General features: G+C 40.2%; 7 non-coding genes across 7 annotated transcripts; all 7 read left to right on the top strand.

The window, feature by feature from the left end:
- The first annotated feature begins 3,052 nt into the window (after positions 1-3,052).
- On the top strand, positions 3,053-3,134 carry TRNAS-GCU (transfer RNA serine (anticodon GCU)). The gene has a single exon. It is a non-coding gene; the product is annotated as a tRNA-Ser (tRNA).
- A 504-nt stretch (positions 3,135-3,638) lies between these two features.
- Positions 3,639-3,720, top strand: TRNAL-AAG (transfer RNA leucine (anticodon AAG)). Its single transcript has one exon. It is a non-coding gene; the product is annotated as a tRNA-Leu (tRNA).
- A 4,654-nt stretch (positions 3,721-8,374) lies between these two features.
- Positions 8,375-8,456, top strand: TRNAS-GCU (transfer RNA serine (anticodon GCU)). The gene has a single exon. It is a non-coding gene; the product is annotated as a tRNA-Ser (tRNA).
- A 5,239-nt stretch (positions 8,457-13,695) lies between these two features.
- TRNAS-GCU (transfer RNA serine (anticodon GCU)) lies at positions 13,696-13,777 on the top strand. Its single transcript has one exon. It is a non-coding gene; the product is annotated as a tRNA-Ser (tRNA).
- Positions 13,778-14,281: 504 nt separating this feature from the next.
- Positions 14,282-14,363, top strand: TRNAL-AAG (transfer RNA leucine (anticodon AAG)). The gene has a single exon. It is a non-coding gene; the product is annotated as a tRNA-Leu (tRNA).
- Positions 14,364-21,502: 7,139 nt separating this feature from the next.
- On the top strand, positions 21,503-21,584 carry TRNAS-GCU (transfer RNA serine (anticodon GCU)). The gene has a single exon. It is a non-coding gene; the product is annotated as a tRNA-Ser (tRNA).
- A 505-nt stretch (positions 21,585-22,089) lies between these two features.
- On the top strand, positions 22,090-22,171 carry TRNAL-AAG (transfer RNA leucine (anticodon AAG)). The gene has a single exon. It is a non-coding gene; the product is annotated as a tRNA-Leu (tRNA).
- Positions 22,172-24,769: the final 2,598 nt, after the last annotated feature.

Here is a 24,769-nt window from a genome sequence, read left to right on the forward strand (position 1 = left end):
GGTTACCAAAATTGTCTGAATTACATCGTACTAGACATAAGAAAGAGACTGCTGCTGGTGTAGTAGGAGACATATTTGGGACGATAATTTCTTCAGTGGGAGTTATTATGAACTCCATAAAGATTCAAAAGTTGTCTACTATTGAGGATAACATGCTGACAAACTTTTCAGGGGCTATACTCCTGATGGATACTGAACTTGCTGCGGAGGGGCTATGACTCTTCAAAACAGGCTTGCTTTAGACATTCTTTTAGTGAAAAATGGCAGAGTTTGTAGATTGCTCAATGGGTGTAATTGTTGCGCTTACATACCAGATAATAGTAACGAGATTAGAAGTATGCTTACTAACTTGACTAGGGATAGTACGGACTTGAAGGATTTGAAAGAACCAGGTGTTTGGAAAAAGGTTGGGAAAGGATTTGCTTCAGTGGGAAACTGGATTAGTAACATTTGGCATGGGATATTGTCTAAAATAATACAGGGGATATTGATTGTTATAGATTGCTTATTTGGATCATGGGTGGCAAGTCAAATTAGTAAAATAATAAAATTTAAGATGGCGAAAAATAATAGGAGGAGGGAAGAAAAACAAAGGGAAAAATTATTCAGGGCAAGATCAAAGAGGAAACCAAGAAGGGAAGAGATTGATATGAGGGAATTTTAGTATGTAAAATTAGTAGGGAAGATTTGTGTGATGACAAGAGTCATCAGAGGAGGGATTGCTGGAGTGTGTCTTTTAAAATTAATATTAACATGAAAAGCTTACAATATATTGTGTAATGAAGCTGCATAAAAAATGTGTTAACGTAGAAATAATGCACACGTTTGAAATGTGCCCACGGGGAGTGTCTACCAATGTATACGAAGACTAATGAAAGTTATTAATGCTGAATTAATTATGTACTAATGTTTTTAATTTGTATTAACATATCAAAATTGGAGTTATGCATTAGGAGTTTGTTCATTAAGCAGTAGGCCTTAGTTTAGCGAAGGTCTGTGCCTAGCTCCTGGTCTCATATTAAACTGTCTTTTTCTAACGTGCAATGTGCTATTTTCCTGAAGGACATGAAACTGTACTTTCCCAGAAGCTAGAGATGTGTGTAGCTGTAGTAAATTCTTTCTCATGGGACCCTACTTGCTCAAGGAGACATTCTTGCTGAATGCAACAGGGTAATTTGTAACAGGTGCAAGGCTGCCTGGAGTAGGAGAAAACAATGGAACTACTGACTGTAGCGTAAAATGTAACTTTTCTTACCTGACATTCCAACCGATGAAAACGTCAATAACATGGGCCAATCAACGACATGAGAACTGTGGTTTGTGTAAAACTCTGGTGAAGATTATTGGACAGAGATGGCGATGCACCAATGATTATCCATTGAGGAATTAGGAGTAAATTAGACAGTTTTGATTTAACCACATGACCCAAGGAGAAATCAGGCATTTATTGGACATTCCACTCCAAGCCATTCTTTGCCATTCTACTGAGCCATTTAGGCCATTTCGTTTGAGACTTTGCCGTTTGTTCGCCCTGTTACTCTAAACCACCCTTTACTTATTCCTTACCTGATACTTACTTCTCCTCTATATGAGGGAAGTTCTTGTTCCTTAGCTATGCCATACTGATACTTTGCCCTGTCCTTTCTTTGCTGATGATGCAAACGACTGATGTCCCGAGAACGAAGACTGACGCTGTTTGCTGATCCGTTGGATGGGTAACTATCTGATGAAAATTGTAATTGTCTGTTTGCCTTTTCTTTCTAGGTACCAACTGCTGTTTGATAGAGGCCATAGTTCGATGTTTTCCAAATTTGTGTTTGCTAAATAGTTTTGCATGAAGCCCAACATGCTGATGCTAATACGAGGTTATTTAAGGTGTTCACTAAAATCTGACGCAAATAGACAAATGACTGAGTTCTTGCTTTGTTGAACCATACACTACTGAGACTTTGCTAAGTTGCTTCTTAATAACTATGTGTTAATACTGTGTGAATATTCTCTATGCATTGATTAATTGCGTTTCTAATTGCAAATCTGAAGAGTTACTAATGAGATGAATTGCTGATGAGATTAACAGAAATGACTTTAGATTGTAACCAGTAGGGAAATAAATATCCTAACATGACTGAAAGATCATGGTGTGTTCACTTTATTGACTCTCATTAAAGGTTATTGATTAGCATGCTGATTAGTTATTGCGATTGTTGTTGAGATATTGATCTATTGATTTGCGATGCCAAAAGACATCTCGTACTGGGAAGTCCCCGAACCTGGTCTAAAAGGTTCATCGACCTAGGCGTGTCTCCTTGTAAGTTTACTTATCAAGGCTCTGACGCGCCTTCACTAATAAAAAGTAATCTGATCGCTTGCTGCGGAGTCATCGTCAACAAAAACTACCAAAATATTACTTCAATGTATTGTAATTACGACTGCCTCAGTTTTATGCATTACGTGAGTAGTCGGACAGCAATTTATTTAGCGCAAAAATATTTCTTGTTGATGCACGTACGTTTTTAAACTGAAGTGTCCTAGCTGTAGCGGCAATACTCCCAGTTTAGGTGGTTTTATAAACTAAGTTTTACTTTCTCCTACTTAAAACTTTTTGCAGAACAATGCATATTAAATGGGAAGGCAGTTTTCCTTAATTGTGTACTATTTGCTGCCTAATGTTGACATGTAAGCACACCACCAATAACTGACACCTAGAGACTCGAAAGCGCCATACCAGTACAATATTTGTATGAAATTGCACTTTAAATCCACGTACAACTGAATTAAAGCAATCTTAGCTCATTTGAGGGTAGTGTGATAGTACATCACATATGAATAGAACACGTTTGGAAAGTGTAATTTTCATGATTACACTACATTTAACATATAAATTCAAGCTGAAGTAGGGATGGACAACAAGGTCGTATAGAGCAAAGCTGAAGACAACAAGTTACCACAACAATCTGTAAATATGTGCTGTTTATTATGTTTAGACAACTATCACCTAATAGAACACATTTTGGCTTCCATATTTTGTACTCCTGAAACATGGTGCTTTGAAGACGAGGTGGCCGAGTGGTTAAGGCGATGGACTGCTAATCCATTGTGCTCTGCACGCGTGGGTTCGAATCCCATCCTCGTCGGTTTATTGTTCCGTCTTTAGTTTTTAGTATGTGGTAGGGCTGGGTTAACCCTATTTTATGTGAAAGTTAAATGACATATCCCATGGTATTTTCGGCAGAACAACGGCTCAGTTTGGAAACACCGCTCAGTTGAGTACTGTGCTTAGGCATTACTGTAAACAGCGCCAGCTGGGTTCTGCTCATGAATCAAAAAATATTTCCTGAGGCGGAGGGTTGGTAAGTTGAGGGACATAGATAGTTTGATTCCTTATCCTTAAAGAAAGAGAAGCAGCGCGTGCGGGACGCCAATGTAAGGGTTGTCTTCCTACGGACTCTCAGGACTGGCGCTCCCTGACACCTCCCATGGCCCGGGGCCAATCCTGACCTACTGAATGTATCACGTGCCTGCTGCTGTTGGCGTTGACTTTCCTAGGATCACTTCACAGGCTATACATCCTATTCTCCAACTCCCCTATACAACAGAACATCTCACTTCAGAAAGCTTACAGAAGCAGGTTTGCACAGGGTAGTGTGGCCGAGCGGTCTGAGGCGCTGGATTAAGGCTCCAGTCTCTTTAGAGGCGTGGGTTCGAATCCCACCGCTGCCAGTATTTTTCAACTCACAAACGTATTTTGTCTGCATCAGTGTCTCACTCTCTGCCTTCTGCACCTACGATCCACCTAGCGAGAGGTGAGACTATGTAAAGTGGTGACGTATATATATAAGGGTAGCCAGACAGTGGGACCGAGCCTTCTTATTTTAAAAAACCACAACCTAAGGTGACAAGAATTGTATCGGTAAACAAACCAGCTGTCTTGAAGTCTTACTATAGAGGCGACGAGAGGGGTCACTGTGATGCTGAAAGTTCAGTGAGTGTAAATAGTAGAACGCTGTGTGATACGTTTCCTTGCAGTGATGACAGCTCGCGTTTCTAAAGCAGAGAGCAAACATACAATGGGGAAGAAGAATAAATAAGGAAAGACATATATTATATGCAGACAGTTATTATACTTTGCTTTTCACCTGTAACTCGCTCAACTGTCGGTGAATGCTGCGTTACCCTGCATAGCCAGGTCACCACAGCGGGTGTCCACAGTGTTTGGCCAAGTTACTATAGTTGTGAGCTTGTAGATGTGAGGTAGCGTGGCTGAGCAGGCTAAACTGGCTAGATTTAGGCTCCAGTCTCTCTGGAGCCGTGGGCTTGAATCCCAACACTATAAATTTACTTGAACCAAATACTTTTGCAAAAAAGGTTCATGTAATAAATATTCATTAGGGTCGTGGTTGTGAGTATGACACTAATGGATAAAAGTGGGACTAACAATGCTACAATTCCTGAGACTACCACTGCACTAACAGCCTGGGAGAGGTTTGAGCTGGATACAAGATACTTGCATGAGGGAACTAACTCGAAAGGGGAACTATCCACTGATGTTTTCTATCGCTTGCTGAGTGAGTATGTTGACACAATGAATGCAAAAGATTGTTTTGTGTGTACACAGATTCCTGTTTCAGTACAAGAGGGGGTTACCTATCATAGACTGTCATTAACATATGGGATACGTTGTAGTCTGTTACTAACAAGATTCTATAACCAGGAAGAGATTCAATATTTTTACTCAAATCATGATCTTGTGTTTTCTAATGTGCCTATCATAGAGGATGTGAGTGGGTTAGCTAAGTACTATAGCATAAAGTTAGTTAAAGGATTCTTTCAGGCGACATTAACAATTAGTACATCTTATGCACACCACAATAATTTGCCATGTTTGCTTACACCTGTAGAGAAAAGCTTTTTAGATCACACGGAAGAGAGAAGAAGGGCATTGAAGGGTAAACTAGAGAAAGGATTACAGCAACGGGCCTTTGCTAGTAGTGACGGTTATAGTGCAATTAGAGAACAAGGGAAGTTAGCTTTAGACGCACTACATGTAGGAAAGCTTTGCATATCCAAGACCAAATCATACTATGACAATGTGTTTGTGGGAATGAGTGAATGTAAGCGTGTGTTTTTGTTTCAGAGTAAATGGACGTTCATGTTAAATGGACAGGATCCACCAATCCCCGGGATTTATTATATATGTGGACTTAATGCTTATTACCGTCTTCCAAAGGGATAGTATGGGACATGTTATTTGGGGATAGTTTTCCCAAAGATATATCAACTTCACGATTTGAAAAGGTTACCAAAATTGTCTGAATTACATCGTACTAGACATAAGAAAGAGACTGCTGCTGGTGTAGTAGGAGACATATTTGGGACGATAATTTCTTCAGTGGGAGTTATTATGAACTCCATAAAGATTCAAAAGTTGTCTACTATTGAGGATAACATGCTGACAAACTTTTCTGGGGCTATACTCCTGATGGATACTGAACTTGCTGCGGAGGGGGCTAATACTCTTCAAAACAGGCTTGCTTTAGACATTCTTTTAGTGAAAAATGGCAGAGTTTGTAGATTGCTCAATGGGTGTAATTGTTGCGCTTACATACCAGATAATAGTAATGAAATTAGAAGTATGCTTACTAACTTGACTAGGGATAGTACGGACTTGAAGGATTTGAAAGAACCAGGTGTTTGGAAAAAGGTTGGGAAAGGATTTGCTAAAGTGGGAAATTGGATTAGTAACATTTGGCATGGGATATTGTCTAAAATAATACAGGGGATATTGATTGTTATAGATTGCTTATTTGGATCATGGGTGGCATGTAAAATTAGTAAAAGAATAAAATTGAAGATGGCGAAAAATAATAGGAGGAGGGAAGAAAAACAAAGGGAAAAATTATTCAGGGCAAGATCAAAGGGGAAACCAAGAAGGGAAGAGATTGATATGAGGGAATTTTAGTATGTAAAATTAGTAGGGAAGATTTGTGTGATGACAAGAGTCATCAGAGGAGGGATTGCTGGAGTGTGTCTTTTAAAATTAATATTAACACGAAAAGCTTACAATATATTGTGTAATGAAGCTGCATAAAAAATGTGTTAACGTAGAAATAATGCACACGTTTGAAATGTGCCCACGGGGAGTGGCTACCAATGTATACGAAGACTAATGAAAGTTATTAATGCTGAATTAATTATGTACTAATGTTTTTAATTTGTATTAACATATCAAAATTGGAGTTATGTATTAGGAGTTTGTTCATTAAGCAGTAGGCCTTAGTTTAGCGAAGGTCTGTGCCTAGCTGCCTGGTCTCATATCAAACTGTATTTTTCTAACGTACAATGTGCTATTTTCCTGAAGGACATGAAACTGTACTTTCCCAGAAGCTAGAGATGTGTGTAGCTGTAGTAAATTCTTTCTCATGGGACCCTACTTGCTCAAGGAGACATTCTTGCTGAATGCAACAGTGTAATTTGTAACAGGTGCAAGGCTGCCTGGAGTAGGAGAAAACAATGGAACTACTGACTGTAGCGTAAAATGTAACTTTTCTTACCTGACATTCCAACCGATGAAAACGTCAATAACATGGGCCAATCAACGACATGAGAACTGTGGTTTGTGTAAAACTCTGGTGAAGATTATTGGACAGAGATGGCGATGCACCAATGATTATCCATTGAGGAATTAGGAGTAAATTAGACAGCTTTGATTTAACCACATGACCCGAGGAGAAATCAGGCATTTATTGGACATTCCACTCCAAGCCATTCTTTGCCATTCTACTGAGCCATTTAGGCCATTTAATTTGAGACTTTGCCGTTTGTTTGCCCTGTTACTCTAAACCACCCTTTACTTATTCCTTACCTGATACTTACTTCTCCTCTATATGAGGGAAGTTCTTGTTCCTTAGCTATGCCATACTGATACTTTGCCCTGTCCTTTCTTTGCTGATGATGCAAACGACTGATGTCCCGAGGACGAAGACTGACGCTGTTTGCTGATCCATTGGATGGGTAACTATCTGATGAAAATTGTAATTGTCTGTTTGCCTTTTCTTTCTAGGTACCAACTGCTCTTTGATAGAGGCCATAGTTAGATGTTTTCCAAATTTGTGTTTGCTAAATTGTTTTGCATGAAGCCCAACATGCTGATGCTAATACGAGGTTATTTAAGGTGTTCACTAAAATCTGACGCAAATAGACAAATGACTGAGTTCTTGCTTTGTTGAACCATGCACTACTGAGACTTTGCTAAGTTGCTTCTTAATAATTATGTGTTAATACTGAGTGAATATTCTCTATGCATTGATTAATTGCGTTTCTAATTGCAAATCTGAAGAGTTACTAATGAGATGAATTGCTGATGAGATTAACAGAAATGACTTTAGATTGTAACCAGTAGGGAAATAAATATCCTAACACTTAACTAAATTGGTGTGGTTATTCATGACTGAAATATCATGGTGTGTTCACTTTATTGACTCTCATTAAAGGTTATTGATTAGCATGCTGATTAGTTATTGCGATTGTTGTTGAGATATTGATCTATTGATTTGTGATGCCAAAAGACATCTCGTACTGGGAAGTCTCCGAACCTGGTCTAAAAGGTTCATCGACCTAGGCGTGTCTCCTTGTAAGTTTACTTATCAAGGCTCTGACACGCCTTCACTAATAAAAAGTAATCTGATCGCTTGCTGCGGAGTCATCGTCAACAAAAACTACCAAAATATTACTTAAATGTATTGTAATTACGACTGCCTCAGTTTTATGCATTACGTGAGTAGTCGGACAGCAATTTATTTAGCGCAAAAATATTTCTTGTTGATGCACGTACGTTTTTAAACTGAAGTGTCATGGCTGTAGCGGCAATACTCCCAGTTTAGGTGGTTTTATAAACTAAGTTTTACTTTCTCCTACTTAAAACTTTTTGCAGAACAATGCACATTAAATGGGAAGGCAGCTTTCCTTAATTGTGTACTATTTGCTGCCTAATGTTGACATTTAAGCACACCACCAATAACTGACACCTAGAGACTCGAAAGCGCCATACCAGTACAATATTTGTATGATATTGCACTTTAAATCCACGTACAACTGAATTAAAGCAATCTTAGCTCATTTGAGGGTAGTGTGATAGTACATCACATATGGATAGAACACGTTTGGAAAGTGTAATTTTCATGATTACATTACATTTAACATATAAATTCAAGCTTAAGTAGGGATGGACAACAAGGTCGTGTAGAGCAAAGCTGAAGACAACAAGTTACCATAACAATCTGTAAATATATGATCTTTATTATCTTTAGACAACTATCACCTAATAGAACACATTTTGGCTACCATATTTTGTACTCCTGAAACATGGTGTTTTGAAGACGAGGTGGCCGAGTGGTTAAGGCGATGGACTGCTAATCCATTGTGCTCTGCACGCGTGGGTTCAAATCCCATCCTCGTCGGTTTATTGTTCCGTCCTTAGATTTTAGTATGTGGTAGGACTGGATTAACCCTATTTTATGTGAAAGTTAAATGACATATCCCATGGTATTTCCGGCAGTACAACGGCTCAGTTTGGAAACACCGCTCAGTTGAGTACTGTGCTTAGGCATTACTGTAAACAGCGCCAGCCGGGTTCTGCTCATGAATCACAAAATCTTTCCTGAGGCGGAGGTTGGTAAGTTGAGGGACGTAGATAGTTTGATTCCTTATCCTTAAAGAAAGAGAAGCAGCGCGTGCGGGACGCCAATGTAAGGGTTGTCTTCCTTCGGACTCTCAGGACTGGCGCTCCCTGACACCTCCCATGGCCCGGGACCAATCCTGACCTACTGAATGTATCACGTGCCTGCTGCTGTTGGCGTTGACTTTCCTAGGATCACTTCACAGGCTATACACCCTATTCTCCAACTCCCCTATACAACAGAACATCTCACTTCAGAAAGCTTACAGAAGCAGGTTTGCACAGGGTAGTGTGGCCGACCGGTCTGAGGCGCTGGATTAAGGCTCCAGTCTCTTTGGAGGCGTGGGTTCGAATCCCACCGCTGCCAGTATTTTTCAAATCACAAACGTATTTTGTCTGCATCAGTGTCTCACTCTCTGCCTTCTGCACCTACGATCCACATAGCGAGAGGTGAGACTATGTAAAGTGGTGACGTATATATATAAGGGTAGCCAGACAGTGTGACCGAGCCTTCTTATTTTAAAAAAACACAACCTAAGGTGACAAGAATTGTATCGGTAAACAAACCAGCTGTCTTCAAGTCTAACTATAGAGGCGACGAGAGGGGTCACTGTGATGCTGAAAGTTCAGTGAGTGTAAACAGTAGAACGCTGTGTGATACGTTTCCTTGCAGTGATGACAGCTCGCGTTTCTAAAGCAGAGAGCAAACATACAATGGGGAAGAAGAATAAATAAGGAAAGACATATATTATATGCAGACAGTTATTATACTTTGCTTTTCACCTGTAACTCGCTCAACTGTCGGTGAATGCTGCGTTACCCTGCATAGCCAGGTCACCACAGCGGGTGTCCACAGTGTTTGGCCAAGTTACTATAGTTGTGAGCTTGTAGATGTGAGGTAGCGTGGCTGAGCAGGCTAAACTGGCTAGATTTAGGCTCCAGTCTCTCTGGGGCCGTGGGCTTGAATCCCAACACTATAAATTTACTTGAACCAAATACTTTTGCAAAAAAGGTTCATGTAATAAATATTCATTAGGGTCGTGGTTGAGAGTATGACACTAATGGATAAAAGTGGGACTATCAATGCTACAATTCCTGAGACTACCACTGCACTAACAGCCTGGGAGAGGTTTGAGCTGGATACAAGATACTTGCATGAGGGAACTAACTCGAAAGGGGAACTATCCACTGATGTTTTCTATCGCTTGCTGAGTGATTATGTTGACACAACGAATGCAAAAGATTGTTTTGTGTGTACACAGATTCCTGTTTCAGTACAAGAGGGGGTTACCTATCATAGACTGTCATTAACATATGGGATACGTTGTAGTCTGTTACTAACAAGATTCTATAACCAGGAAGAGATTCAATATTTTTACTCAAATCACGATCTTGTGTTTTCTAATGTGCCTATCATAGAGGATGTGAGTGGGTTAGCTAAGTACTATAGCATAAAGTTAGTTAAACGATTCTTTCAGGCGACATTAACAATTAGTACATCTTATGCACACCACAATAATTTGCCATGTTTGCTTACACCTGTAGAGAAAAGCTTTTTAGATCACACGGAAGAGAGAAGAAGGGCATTGAAGGGTAAACTAGAGAAAGGATTACAGCAACGGGCCTTTGCTAGTAGTGACGGTTATAGTGCAATTAGAGAACAAGGGAAGTTAGCTTTAGACGCACTACATGTAGGAAAGCTTTGCATATCCAAGACCAAATCATACTATGACAATGTGTTTGTGGGAATGAGTGAATGTAAGCGTGTGTTTTTGTTTCAGAGTAAATGGACGTTCATGTTAAATGGACAGGATCCACCAATCCCCGGGATTTATTATATATGTGGACTTAATGCTTATTACCGTCTTCCAAAGGGATAGTATGGGACATGTTATTTGGGGATAGTTTTCCCAAAGATATATCAACTTCACGATTTGAAAAGGTTACCAAAATTGTCTGAATTACATCGTACTAGACATAAGAAAGAGACTGCTGCTGGTGTAGTAGGAGACATATTTGGGACGATAATTTCTTCAGTGGGAGTTATTATGAACTCCATAAAGATTCAAAAGTTGTCTACTATTGAGGATAACATGCTGACAAACTTTTCAGGGGCTATACTCCTGATGGATACTGAACTTGCTGCGGAGGGGGCTAATACTCTTCAAAACAGGCTTGCTTTAGACATTCTTTTAGTGAAAAATGGCAGAGTTTGTAGATTGCTCAATGGGTGTAATTGTTGCGCTTACATACCAGATAATAGTAATGAGATTAGAAGTATGCTTACTAACTTGACTAGGGATAGTACGGACTTGAAGGATTTGAAAGAACCAGGTGTGTGGAAAAAGGTTGGGAAAGGATTTGCTTAAGTGGGAAATTGGATTAGTAACATTTGGCATGGGATATTGTCTAAAATAATACAGGGGATATTGATTGTTATAGATTGCTTATTTGGATCATGGGTGGCATGTAAAATTAGTAAAAGAATAAAATTGAAGATGGCGAAAAATAATAGGAGGAGGGAAGAAAAACAAAGGGAAAAATTATTCAGGGCAAGATCAAAGGGGAAACCAAGAAGGGAAGAGATTGATATGAGGGAATTTTAGTATGTAAAATTAGTAGGGAAGATTTGTGTGATGACAAGAGTCATCAGAGGAGGGATTGCTGGAGTGTGTCTTTTAAAATTAATATTAACACGAAAAGCTTACAATATATTGTGTAATGAAGCTGCATAAAAAATGTGTTAACATAGAAATAATGCACACGTTTGAAATGTGCCCACGGGGAGTGGCTACCAATGTATACGAAGACTAATGAAAGTTATTAATGCTGAATTAATTATGTACTAATGTTTTTAATTTGTATTAACATATCAAAATTGGAGTTATGTATTAGGAGTTTGTTCATTAAGCAGTAGGCCTTAGTTTAGCGAAGGTCTGTGCCTAGCTGCCTGGTCTCATATCAAACTGTCTTTTTCTAACGTACAATGTGCTATTTTCCTGAAGGACATGAAACTGTACTTTCCCAGAAGCTAGAGATGTGTGTAGCTGTAGTAAATTCTTTCTCATGGGACCCTACTTGCTCAAGGAGACATTCTTGCTGAATGCAACAGTGTAATTTGTAACAGGTGCAAGGCTGCCTGGAGTAGGAGAAAACAATGGAACTACTGACTGTAGCGTAAAATGTAACTTTTCTTACCTGACATTCCAACCGATGAAAACGTCAATAACATGGGCCAATCAACGACATGAGAACTGTGGTTTGTGTAAAACTCTGGTGAAGATTATTGGACAGAGATGGCGATGCACCAATGATTATCCATTGAGGAATTAGGAGTAAATTAGACAGCTTTGATTTAACCACATGACCCGAGGAGAAATCAGGCATTTATTGGACATTCCACTCCAAGCCATTCTTTGCCATTCTACTGAGCCATTTAGGCCATTTAATTTGAGACTTTGCCGTTTGTTTGCCCTGTTACTCTAAACCACCCGTTACTTATTCCTTACCTGATACTTACTTCTCCTCTATATGAGGGAAGTTCTTGTTCCTTAGCTATGCCATACTGATACTTTGCCCTGTCCTTTCTTTGCTGATGATGCAAACGACTGATGTCCCGAGGACGAAGACTGACGCTGTTTGCTGATCCGTTGGATGGGTAACTATCTGATGAAAATTGTAATTGTCTGTTTGCCTTTTCTTTCTAGGTACCAACTGCTCTTTGATAGAGGCCATAGTTAGATGTTTTCCAAATTTGTGTTTGCTAAATTGTTTTGCATGAAGCCCAACATGCTGATGCTAATACGAGGTTATTTAAGGTGTTCACTAAAATCTGACGCAAATAGACAAATGACTGAGTTCTTGCTTTGTTGAACCATGCACTACTGAGACTTTGCTAAGTTGCTTCTTAATAATTATGTGTTAATACTGAGTGAATATTCTCTATGCATTGATTAATTGCGTTTCTAATTGCAAATCTGAAGAGTTACTAATGAGATGAATTGCTGATGAGATTAACAGAAATGACTTTAGATTGTAACCAGTAGGGAAATAAATATCCTAACACTTAACTAAATTGGTGTGGTTATTCATGACTGAAATATCATGGTGTGTTCACTTTATTGACTCTCATTAAAGGTTATTGATTAGCATGCTGATTAGTTATTGCGATTGTTGTTGAGATATTGATCTATTGATTTGTGATGCCAAAAGACATCTCGTACTGGGAAGTCCCCGAACCTGGTCTAAAAGGTTCATCGACCTAGGCGTGTCTCCTTGTAAGTTTACTTATCAAGGCTCTGACACGCCTTCACTAATAAAAAGTAATCTGATCGCTTGCTGCGGAGTCATCATCAACAAAAACTACCAAAATATTACTTAAATGTATTGTAATTACGACTGCCTCAGTTTTATGCATTACGTGAGTAGTCGGACAGCAATTTATTTAGCGCAAAAATATTTCTTGTTGATGCACGTACGTTTTTAAACTGAAGTGTCATGGCTGTAGCGGCAATACTCCCAGTTTAGGTGGTTTTTTAAACTAAGTTTTACTTTCTCCTACGTAAAACTTTTTGCAGAACAATGCACATTAAATGGGAAGGCAGTTTTCCTTAATTGTGTACTATTTGCTGCCTAATGTTGACATTTAAGCACACCACCAATAACTGACACCTAGAGACTCGAAAGCGCCATACCAGTACAATATTTGTATGATATTGCACTTTAAATCCACGTACAACTGAATTAAAGCAATCTTAGCTCATTTGAGGGTAGCGTAATAGTACATCACATATGGATAGAACACGTTTGGAAAGTGTAATTTTCATGATTACATTACATTTAACATATAAATTCAAGCTTAAGTAGGGATGGACAACAAGGTCGTGTAGAGCAAAGCTGAAGACAACAAGTTACCATAACAATCTGTAAATATATGATCTTTATTATGTTTAGACAACTATCACCTAATAGAACACATTTTGGCTACCATATTTTGTACTCCTGAAACATGGTGTTTTGAAGACGAGGTGGCCGAGTGGTTAAGGCGATGGACTGCTAATCCATTGTGCTCTGCACGCGTGGGTTCGAATCCCATCCTCGTCGGTATATTGTTCCGTCCTTAGATTTTAGTATGTGGTAGGACTGGATTAACCCTATTTTATGTGAAAGTTAAATGACATATCCCATGGTATTTCCGGCAGTACAACGGCTCAGTTTGGAAACACCGCTCAGTTGAGTACTGTGCTTAGGCATTACTGTAAACAGCGCCAGCCGGGTTCTGCTCATGAATCACAAAATCTTTCCTGAGGCGGAGGTTGGTAAGTTGAGGGACGTAGATAGTTTGATTCCTTATCCTTAAAGAAAGAGAAGCAGCGCGTGCGGGACGCCAATGTAAGGGTTGTCTTCCTTCGGACTCTCAGGACTGGCGCTCCCTGACACCTCCCATGGCCCGGGACCAATCCTGACCTACTGAATGTATCACGTGCCTGCTGCTGTTGGCGTTGACTTTCCTAGGATCACTTCACAGGCTATACACCCTTATTCTCCAACTCCCCTATACAACAGAACATCTCACTTCAGAAAGCTTACAGAAACATGTTTGCACAGGGTAGTGTGGCTGAGCGGTCTAAGGCGCTGGATTAAGGCTCCAGTCTCTTTGGAGGCGTGGGTTCGAATCCCACCGCTGCCAGTATTTTTCAACTCACAAACGTATTTTGTCTGCATCAGTGTCTCACTCTCTGCCTTCTGCACCTACGATCCACATAGCGAGAGGTGAGACTATGTAAAGTGGTGACGTATATATAAGGGTAGCCAGACAGTGGGACCGAGCCTTCTTATTTTAAAAAACCACAACCTAAGGTGACAAGAATTGTATCGGTAAACAAACCAGCTGTCTTGAAGTCTAACTATAGAGGCGACGAGAGGGGTCACTGTGATGCTGAAAGTTCAGTGAGTGTAAACAGTAGAACGCTGTGTGATACGTTTCCTTGCAGTGATGACAGCTCGCGTTTCTAAAGCAGAGAGCAAACATACAATGGGGAAGAAGAATAAATAAGGAAAGACATATATTATATGCAGACAGTTATTATACTTTGCTTTTCACCTGTAACTCGCTCAACTGTCGGTGAATGCTGCGTTACCCTGCATAGCCAGGTCACCACAGCAGGTGTCCACAGTGTTTGGCCAAGTTACTATAGTTGTGAGCTTGTAGATGTGAGGTAGCGTGGCTGAGCAGGCTAAACTGGCTAGATTTAGGTTCCAGTCTCTCTGGAGCCGTGGGCTTGAATCCCAACACTTTAAGTTTACTTGAACCAAATACTTTTGCAAAAAAGGTTCATGTAATAAATATTCATTAGGGTCGTGGTTGTGAGTATGACACTAATGGATAAAAGTGGGACTAACAATGCTACAATTCCTGAGACTACCACTGCACTAACAGCCTGGGAGAGGTTTGAGCTGGATACAACATACTTGCATGAGGGAACTAATTAGAAAGGGGAACTATCCACTGATGTGCTCTATCGCTTGCTGAGTGAGTATGTTGACACAATGGATGCAAAAGATTGTTTTGTGTGTACACAGATTCCTGTTTCGGTTCAAGAGGGGGTTACCTATCATAGACTGTCATTAACATATGGGATACGTTGTAGTTTGTTACTAACAAGATTCTATAACCAGGAAGAGATTCAATATTTTTACTCAAATCATGATCTTGTGTTTTCTAATGTGCCTATCATAGAGGATGTGAGTGGGGTAGCTAAGTACTATAGCATAAAGTTAGTTAAAGGATTCTTTCAGGCGACATTAACAATTAGTACATCTTATGCACACCACAATAATTTGACATGTTTGCTTACACCTGTAGAGAAAAGCTTTTTAGATCACAGGGAAGAGAGAAGAAGGGCATTGAAGGGTAAACTAGAGAAAGGATTACAGCAACGGGCCTTTGCTAGTAGTGACGGTTATAGTGCAATTAGAGAACAAGGGAAGTTAGCTTTAGACGCACTACATGTAGGAAAGCTTTGCATATCCAAGACCAAATCATACTATTACAATTTGTTTGTGGGAATGAGTGAATGTAAGCGTGTGTTTTTGTTTCAGAGTAAATGTACGTTCATGTTAAATGGACAGGATCCAGCAATCCCCGGGATTTATTACATATGTGGACTTAATGCTTATTACCGTCTTCCAAAGGGATAGTATGGGACATGTTATTTGGGGATAGTTTTCCCAAAGATATATCAACTTCACGATTTGAAAAGGTTACCAAAATTGTCTGAATTACATCGTACTAGACATAAGAAAGAGACTGCTGCTGGTGTAGTAGGAGACATATTTGGGACGATAATTTCTTCAGTGGGAGTTATTATGAACTCCATAAAGATTCAAAAGTTGTCTACTATTGAGGATAACATGCTGACATACTTTTCAGGGGCTATACTCCTGATGCATACTGAACTTGCTGCGGAGGGGGCTATGACTCTTCAAAACAGGCTTGCTATAGACATTCTTTTAGTGAAAAATGGCAGAGTTTGTAGATTGCTCAATGGGTGTAATTGTTGCGCTTACATACCAGATAATAGTAAAGAGATTAGAAGTATGCTTACTAACTTGACTAGGGAAAGTACGGACTTGAAGGATTTGAAAGAACCAGGTGTTTGGAAAAAGGTTGGGAAAGGATTTGCTTCAGTGGGAAATTGGATTAGTAACATTTGGCATGGGATATTGTCTAAAATAATACAGGGGATATTGATTGTTATAGATTGCTTATTTGGATCATGGGTGGCATGTAAAATTAGTAAAAGAATAAAATTGAAGATGGCGAAAAATAATAGGAGGAGGGAAGAAAAACAAAGGGAAAAATTATTCAGGGCAAGATCAAAGGGGAAACCAAGAAGGGAAGAGATTGATATGAGGGAATTTTAGTATGTAAAATTAGTAGGGAAGATTTGTGTGATGACAAGAGTCATCAGAGGAGGGATTGCTGGAGTGTGTCTTTTAAAATTAATATTAACATGAAAAGCTTACAATATATTGTGTAATGAAGCTGCATAAAAAATGTGTTAACGTAGAAATAATGCACACGTTTGAAATGTGCCCACGGGGAGTGGCTACCAATGTATACGAAGACTAATGAAAGTTATTAATGCTGAATTAATTATGTACTAATGTTTTTAATTTGTATTAACGTATCAAAATTGGAGTTATGTATTAGGAGTTTGTTCATTAAGCAGTAGGCCTTAGTTTAGCGAAGGTCTGTGCCTAGCTGCCTGGTCTCATATTGAACTGTCTTTTTCTAACGTGCAATGTGCTATTTTCCTGAAGGACATGAAACTGTACTTTCCTAGAAGCTAGAGATGTGTGTAGCTGTAGTAAATTCTTTCTCATGGGACCCTACTTGCTCAAGGAGACATTCTTGCTGAATGCAACAGGGTAATTTGTAACAGGTGCAAGGCTGCCTGGAGTAGGAGAAAACAATGGAACTACTGACTGTAGCGTAAAATATAACTTTTCTTACCTGACATTCCAACCGATGAAAACGTCAATAACATGGGCCAATCAACGACATGAGAACTGTGGTTTGTGTAAAACTCTGGTGAAGATTATTGGACAGAGATGGCGATGCACCAATGATTATCCATTGAGGAATTAGGAGTAAATTAGACAGCTTTGATTTAACCACATGACCCGAGGAGAAATCAGGCATTTATTGGACATTCCACTCCAAGCCATTCTTTGCCATTCCACTGAGCCATTTAGGCCATTTCGTTTGAGACTTTGCCGTTTGTTCGCCCTGTTACTCTAAACCACCCTTTACTTATTCCTTACCTGATACTTACTTCTCCTATATATGAGGGAAGTTCTTGTTCCTTAGCTATGCCATACTGATACTTTGCCCTGTCCTTTCTTTGCTGATGATGCAAACGACTGATGTCCCGAGGACGAAGGCTGACGCTGTTTGCTGATCCGTTGGATGGGTAACTATCTGATGAAAATTGGAATTGTCTGTTTGCCTTTTCTTTCTAGGTACCAACTGCTCTTTGATAGAGGCCATAGTTAGATGTTTTCCAAATTTGTGTTTGCTAAATTGTTTTGCATGAAGCCCAACATGCTGATGCTAATACGAGGTTATTTAAGGTGTTCACTAAAATCTGACGCAAATAGACAAATGACTGAGTTCTTGCTTTGTTGAACCATGCACTACTGAGACTTTGCTAAGTTGCTTCTTAATAATTATGTGTTAATACTGAGTGAATATTCTCTATGCATTGATTAATTGCGTTTCTAATTGCAAATCTGAAGAGTTACTAATGAGATGAATTGCTGATGAGATTAACAGAAATGACTTTAGATTGTAACCAGTAGGGAAATAAATATCCTAACACTTAACTAAATTGGTGTGGTTATTCATGACTGAGAGAACATGGTGTGTTCACTTTATTGACTCTCATTAAAGGTTATTGATTAGCATGCTGATTAGTTATTGCGATTGTTGTTGAGATATTGATCTATTGATTTGTGATGCCAAAAGACATCTCGTACTGGGAAGTTCCCGAACCTGGTCTAAAAGGTTCATCGACCTAGGCGTGTCTCCTTGTAAGTTTACTTATCAAGGCTCTGACGCGCCTTCACTAATAAAAAGTAATCTGATCGCTTGCTGCGGAGTCATCGTCAACAAAAACTACCAAAATATTACTTCAATGTATTGTAATTACGACTGCCTCAGTTTTATGCATTACGTGAGTAGTCGGACAGCAATTTATTTAGCGCAAAAATATTTCTTGTTGATGCACGTACGTTTTTAAACTGAAGTGTCATAGCTGTAGCAGCAATACTCCCAGTTTAGGTGGTTTTGTAAACTAAGTTTTACTTTCTCCTACTTAAAACTTTTTGCAAAACAATGCACATTAAATGGGAAGGCAGTTGTTGGAAAATGGGTTATTGGTAAGGGCAGGTAGGTACCTACACCTAGCAACAAGCCACTAACCTCCAATTAGGTACAGTTAGGTCTCAGTAAATTAATCCCGGCTCAACCCTTGGTAGCTTGGCAACGAGCGTCAAGGCTTAACTTAGGAGACAGTGTGTAAAGCATTCAAATATCACAAAACAGTAATTAAATAAAACACAGGAAACAGTTTAAAAATCCAAAACCAATTTATAAAAATAGTTTATATTTTTTTCTTTAAAATGACACAAAAACGAATAAAATTGGTTCAGGGGAACCGGAGATATGAATTTTTAAAGTATTATTATTTTTCTAGCGCTTAGAAACAAAAAGCGCCAATCGGGTCATCTGGTTGCACCAGGACCGGGGCAAAGTCAAAGTTTCAGGCCGACCGCGATGGAGCCCTGCTCGGCTACAAGTCGCGGGAGGCCTCGGTTAAAAAGTTACCTTCTGACTTAGTCTCTTTTTTTGAAGTTTTTCTTCACCGGGACGAACCTGCCAGTTGAATCCGACCTCCTGGAGCCCTTGTCCGGATACGCGAAGTCGGTTTCCTCGGTGGTGATTTTTACCTTCGGACTTAGTCGTTTTTTCGAGATGAAAATCCTTCGACCGGGGTAAACCTGGATCTTGATCCGACGTCCGTGGAGCCCTTCTCGGATACGATGGCTGGGAGGTCCCGGTCAACTTTTTACCTTCGGACGTAGTCTTTTTTTCGGATGTTTTTCTTTACCGGGACGAACCACGAAGTCAGGCCGGGTCGCGGTTGAGGCAAGCCGGCTAGAATTTCCGCGTCGGGTCGGTCACTTTATGGAGCTTTTTTTCAAAATTTCTCAAATCTTTTCCAAACTTCTGGGGCTTCTCCCAGATGTTCTTTTAAGGTTCTTTTGGGGTCCACAGCTCACCCCAAGGGTCCAGAAGTTCTGTGATGGTCCTTGGGGGGTGCGGACTTCAACTCCCAGAATGCACCTGGCGCAAACTCCTTTCTGGCCACTGGGCAGTGGTCAACTGGTCTCTTTTTTCAGGAGTTGGTGCAGGGGACTCTGGTTTAGCAATTTTTCACCTGTAGCAAACAGGGAGTCCCTCCTTGAACCAGTTGAAGCCAGGCAAAGTCCTTCTTGTGGTGAAGCCCAAGTTTGCAGCTGGTGCAGTCCTTCTGAGTGCAGGGTCCAGGTGCAGGCCAGGGGTCCAGCAGGGCAGTCCTTCTTCTCCTTAAGTTCTTTCTTCTTGAAATTTGGTGGGGATCTCAGGTGTGGGTGCAGGTCTGCCACTTTTATCCTTGCTCCTGGGTGAAAAGCAGGGGGGTCCTGGTTCTCCAATCAGGGACAGGGTCGTCCCCCTGTGATGACCACTTCCTGGGAAGTGTGGCAAAATCCATCCCAGAAGGCAACAGTCTCTAAAAATCCAAAATGGATGAATCTGATTTTTGGAGGATAGATCTGGCTGAGCCCACCCACTGGTGTGGCTAAAAATCATAAACACACCCCTCTCTTGCCCTCTCCTAATCTAATCAAGGGGGCACCTAATTGTCTGGGGTTGCAGGATGTGGGGGTGTTGCTGGGTGCTCCAAATGTCCTTCTCTGCCTTTGAAGACCAGTTTGGCCGCCCTCCCCCTTCCTGCCTCACCATCTGCTGAGGGGAGATTCTCTCCCCCAAGCACATTCCTTTGTGTGAAGTCAGGCCACTTCACACCTCATCAAGGTAGCCTGGCAGAAGCTGCTGCAGGCTGGCCAATCAGAGCACAGCAGCAAAAACAATGCAGAGCTGAAATTGGCAACTTTTTAGGCAAAGTCTAAACTTTTTACCTGAACAAGTTATATTAAATCCAACAACTGGAAGTTGTGGGATTTATTACAACAATTAATTTGATACCAAATTCTTGGTATGTAACATTTAAGGAGACTTTAAAATTTAAAATAAAGTCTGCCCATTTTAGCCTATGAAGGCCATTTACTTCAATGAGGGAAAAACGAATGTGGCTGTTTTTACCTCACCAGGGCTTATAAATCTATTTTTATAAAGTCCCTGCTTATAGTTACAAGGCACCCAGCCCTAGGGGCACATAGGGCACACCTTAGGGGTGACTTATATGTAAAAAGAAGGTAGTTTAAGACTTTGGAAGTACCTTTAATTCCAAAGTCGAATTTGCATATAACTTTAATTTAAAAGCAGCCAGCAAGGCAGGCTTGCTTTTAAAATGACACTGGGCACCTCAGCAGTGCACCTAGGTGTGCACCACCTATGCTGTGGTCCCTAAACCTACATGCCCTACCATATACTAGGGACTTATAGGTAGGTTAACTTAGCCAATTATAATTAGCCTAATTTGCATATCCATTTTACACAGAGCACTGGCCCTGGGACTGGTAAGAAGTACCCAGGGCACAGCCAAGAGTCAGTAACCACCAGTACCTATCCAAAAAGAGTGGGGGTGATCAGGCAAAAAAGGAGGACTTTCCTACAGCAGTTTTCCTTAATTGTGTACTATTTGCTGCCTAATGTTGACATGTAAGCACACCACTAATAACTGACACCTAGAGACTCGAAAGCGCCATACCAGTACAATATTTGTATGATATTGCACTTTAAATCCACGTACAACTGAATTAAAGCAATCTTAGCTCATTTGAGGGTAGTGTGATAGTACATCACATATGGATAGAACACGTTTGGAAAGTGTAATTTTCATGATTACATTACATTTAACATATAAATTCAAGCTGAAGTAGGGATGGACAACAAGGTCGTATAGAGCAAAGCTGAAGAGAACAAGTTACCATAACAATCTGTAAATATATGCTCTTTATTACGTTTAGACAACTATCACCTAATAGAACGCATTTTGGCTACCATATTTTGTACTCCTGAAACATGGTGTTTTTGAAGACGAGGTGGCCGAGTGGTTAAGGCGATGGACTGCTAATCCATTGTGCTCTGCACGCGAGGGTTCGGATCCCATCCTCGTTGGTTTATTGTTCCGTCTTTAGTTTTTAGTATGTGGTAGGGCTGGGTTAACCCTATTTTATGTGAAAGTTAAATGACATATCCCATGGTATTTCCGGCAGTACAACGGCTCAGTTTGGAAACACCGCTCAGTTGAGTACTGTGCTTAGGCATTACTGTAAACAGCGCCAGCCGGGTTCTGCTCATGAATCACAAAATCTTTCCTGAGGTGGAGGGTTGGTAAGTTGAGGGACGTAGATAGTTTGATTCCTTATCCTTAAAGAAAGAGAAGCAGCGCGTATGGGACGCCAATGTAAGGGTTGTCTTCCTACGGACTCTCAGGACTGGCGCTCCCTGACACCTCCCATGGCCCGGGGCCAATCCTGACCTACTGAATGTATCACGTGCCTGCTGCTGTTGGCGTTGACTTTCCTAGGATCACTTCACAGGGTATACACCCTTATTCTCCAACTCCCCTATACAACAGAACATCTCACTTCAGAAAGCTTACAGAAACGGGTTCGCACAGTGTAGTGTGGCCGAGCGGTCTAAGGCGCTGGATTAAGGCTCCAGTCTCTTTGGAGGCGTGGGTTCGAATCCCACCGCTGCCAGTATTTTTCAACTCACAAACGTATTTTGTCTGCATCAGTGTCTCACTCTCTGCCTTCTGCACCTACGATCCACATAGCGAGAGGTGAGACTATGTAAAGTGGTGACGTTTATATATAAGGGTAGCCAGACAGTGGGACGAGCCTTTTTATTTTAAAAAAGCACAACCTAAGGTGACAAGAATTGTATCGGTAAACAAACCAGCTGTCTTGAAGTCTAACTATAGAGGTGACGAGAGGGGTCACTGTGATGCTGAAAGTTCAGTGAGTGTAAACAGTAGAACGCTGTGTGATACGTCTCCTTGCAGTGATGACAGCTCGTGTTTCTAAAGCAGAGAGCAAACATACAATGGGGAAGAAGAATAAATAAGGAAAGACATATATTATATGCAGACAGTTATTATACTTTGCTTTTCACCTGTAACTCGCTCAACTGTTGGTGAATGCTGCGTTACCCTGCATAGCCATGTCACCACAGCGGGTGTCCACAGTGTTTGGCCAAGTTACTATAGTTGTGCGCTTGTAGATGTGAGGTAGCGTGGCTGAGCAGGCTAAACTGGCTATATTTAGGTTCCAGTCTCTCTGGAGCAGCGGGCTTGAATCCCAACACTTTAAGTTTACTTGAACCAAATACTTTTGCAAAAAAGGTTCATGTAATAAATATTCATTAGGGTCGTGGTTGTGAGTATGACACTAATGGATAAAAGTGGGACTAACAATGCTCCATTTCCTGAGACTACCACTGCACTAACAGCCTGGGAGAGGTTTGAGCTGGATACAAGATACTTGCATGAGGGAACTAACTCGAAAGGGGAACTATCCACTGATGTTTTCTATCGCTTGCTGAGTGAGTATGTTGACACAATGGATGCAAAAGATTGTTTTGTGTGTACACAGATTCCTGTTTCGGTACAAGAGGGGGTTACCTATGATAGACTGTCATTAACATATGGGATACGTTGTAGTCTGTTACTAACAAGATTCTATAACCAGGAAGAGATTCAATATTTTTACTCAAATCATGATCTTGTGTTTTCTAATGTGCCTATCATAGAGGATGTGAGTGGGGTAGCTAAGTACTATAGCATAAAGTTAGTTAAAGGATTCTTTCAGGCGACATTAACAATTAGTACATCTTATGCACACCACAATAATTTGACATGTTTGCTTACACCTGTAGAGAAAAGCTTTTTAGATCACACGGAAGAGAGAAGAAGGGCATTGAAGGGTAAACTAGAGAAAGGATTACAGCAACGGGCCTTTGCTAGTAGTGACGGTTATAGTGCAATTAGAGAACAAGGGAAGTTAGCTTTAGATGCACTACATGTAGGAAAGCTTTGCATATCCAAGACCAAATCATACTATGACAATGTGTTTGTGGGAATGAGTGAATGTAAGCGTGTGTTTTTGTTTCAGAGTAAATGGACGTTCATGTTAAATGGACAGGATCCTGCAATCCCGGGATTTATTATATATGTGGACTTAATGCTTATTACCGTCTTCCAAAGGGATAGTATGGGACATGTTATTTGGGGATAGTTTTCCCAAAGATATATCAACTTGACGATTTGAAAAGGTTACCAAAATTGTCTGAATTACATCGTACTAGACATAAGAAAGAGACTGCTGCTGGTGTAGTAGGAGACATATTTGGGACGATAATTTCTTCAGTGGGAGTTATTATGAACTCCATAAAGATTCAAAAGTTGTCTACTATTGAGGATAACATACTGACAAACTTTTCAGGGGCTATACTCCTGATGGGTACTGAACTTGCTGCGGAGGGGGCTATGACTCTTCAAAACAGGCTTGCTTTAGACATTCTTTTAGTGTAAAATTGCAGAGTTTGTAGATTGCTCAATGGGTGTAATTGTTGCGCTTACATACCAGATAATAGTAATGAGATTAGAAGTATGCTTACTAACTTGACTAGGGATAGTACGGACTTGAAGGATTTGAAAGAACCAGGTGTTTGGAAAAAGGTTGGGAAAGGATTTGCTTCAGTGGGAAATTGGATTAGTAACATTTGGCATGGGATATTGTCTAAAATAATACAGGGGATATTGAATGTTATAGATTGCTTATTTGGATCATGGGTGGCATGTAAAATTAGTAAAATAATAAAATTGAAGATGGCGAAAAATAATAGGAGGAGGGAAGAAAAACAAAGGGAAAAATTATTCAGGGCAAGATCAAAGGGGAAACCAAGAAGGGAAGAGATTGATATGAGGGAATTTTAGTATGTAAAATTAGTAGGGAAGATTTGTGTGATGACAAGAGTCATCATAGGAGGGATTGCTGGAGTGAGTCTTTTAAAATTAATATTAACATGAAAAGCTTACAATATATTGTGTAATGAAGCTGCATAAAAAATGTGTTAACGTAGAAATAATGCAAACGTTTGAAATGTGCCCACGGGGAGTGGCTACCAATGTATGCGAAGACTAATGAAAGTTATTAATGCTGAATTAATTATGTACTAATGTTTTTAATTTGTATTAACATATCAAAATTGGAGTTATGTATTAGGAGTTTGTTCATTAAGCAGTAGGCCTTAGTTTAGCGAAGGTCTGTGCCTAGCTGCCTGGTCTCATATTAAAC

The sequence above is a fragment of the Pleurodeles waltl genome, chromosome 12, assembly GCF_031143425.1.
Source record: "Pleurodeles waltl isolate 20211129_DDA chromosome 12, aPleWal1.hap1.20221129, whole genome shotgun sequence".
Taxonomy (NCBI): domain Eukaryota; kingdom Metazoa; phylum Chordata; class Amphibia; order Caudata; family Salamandridae; genus Pleurodeles; species Pleurodeles waltl.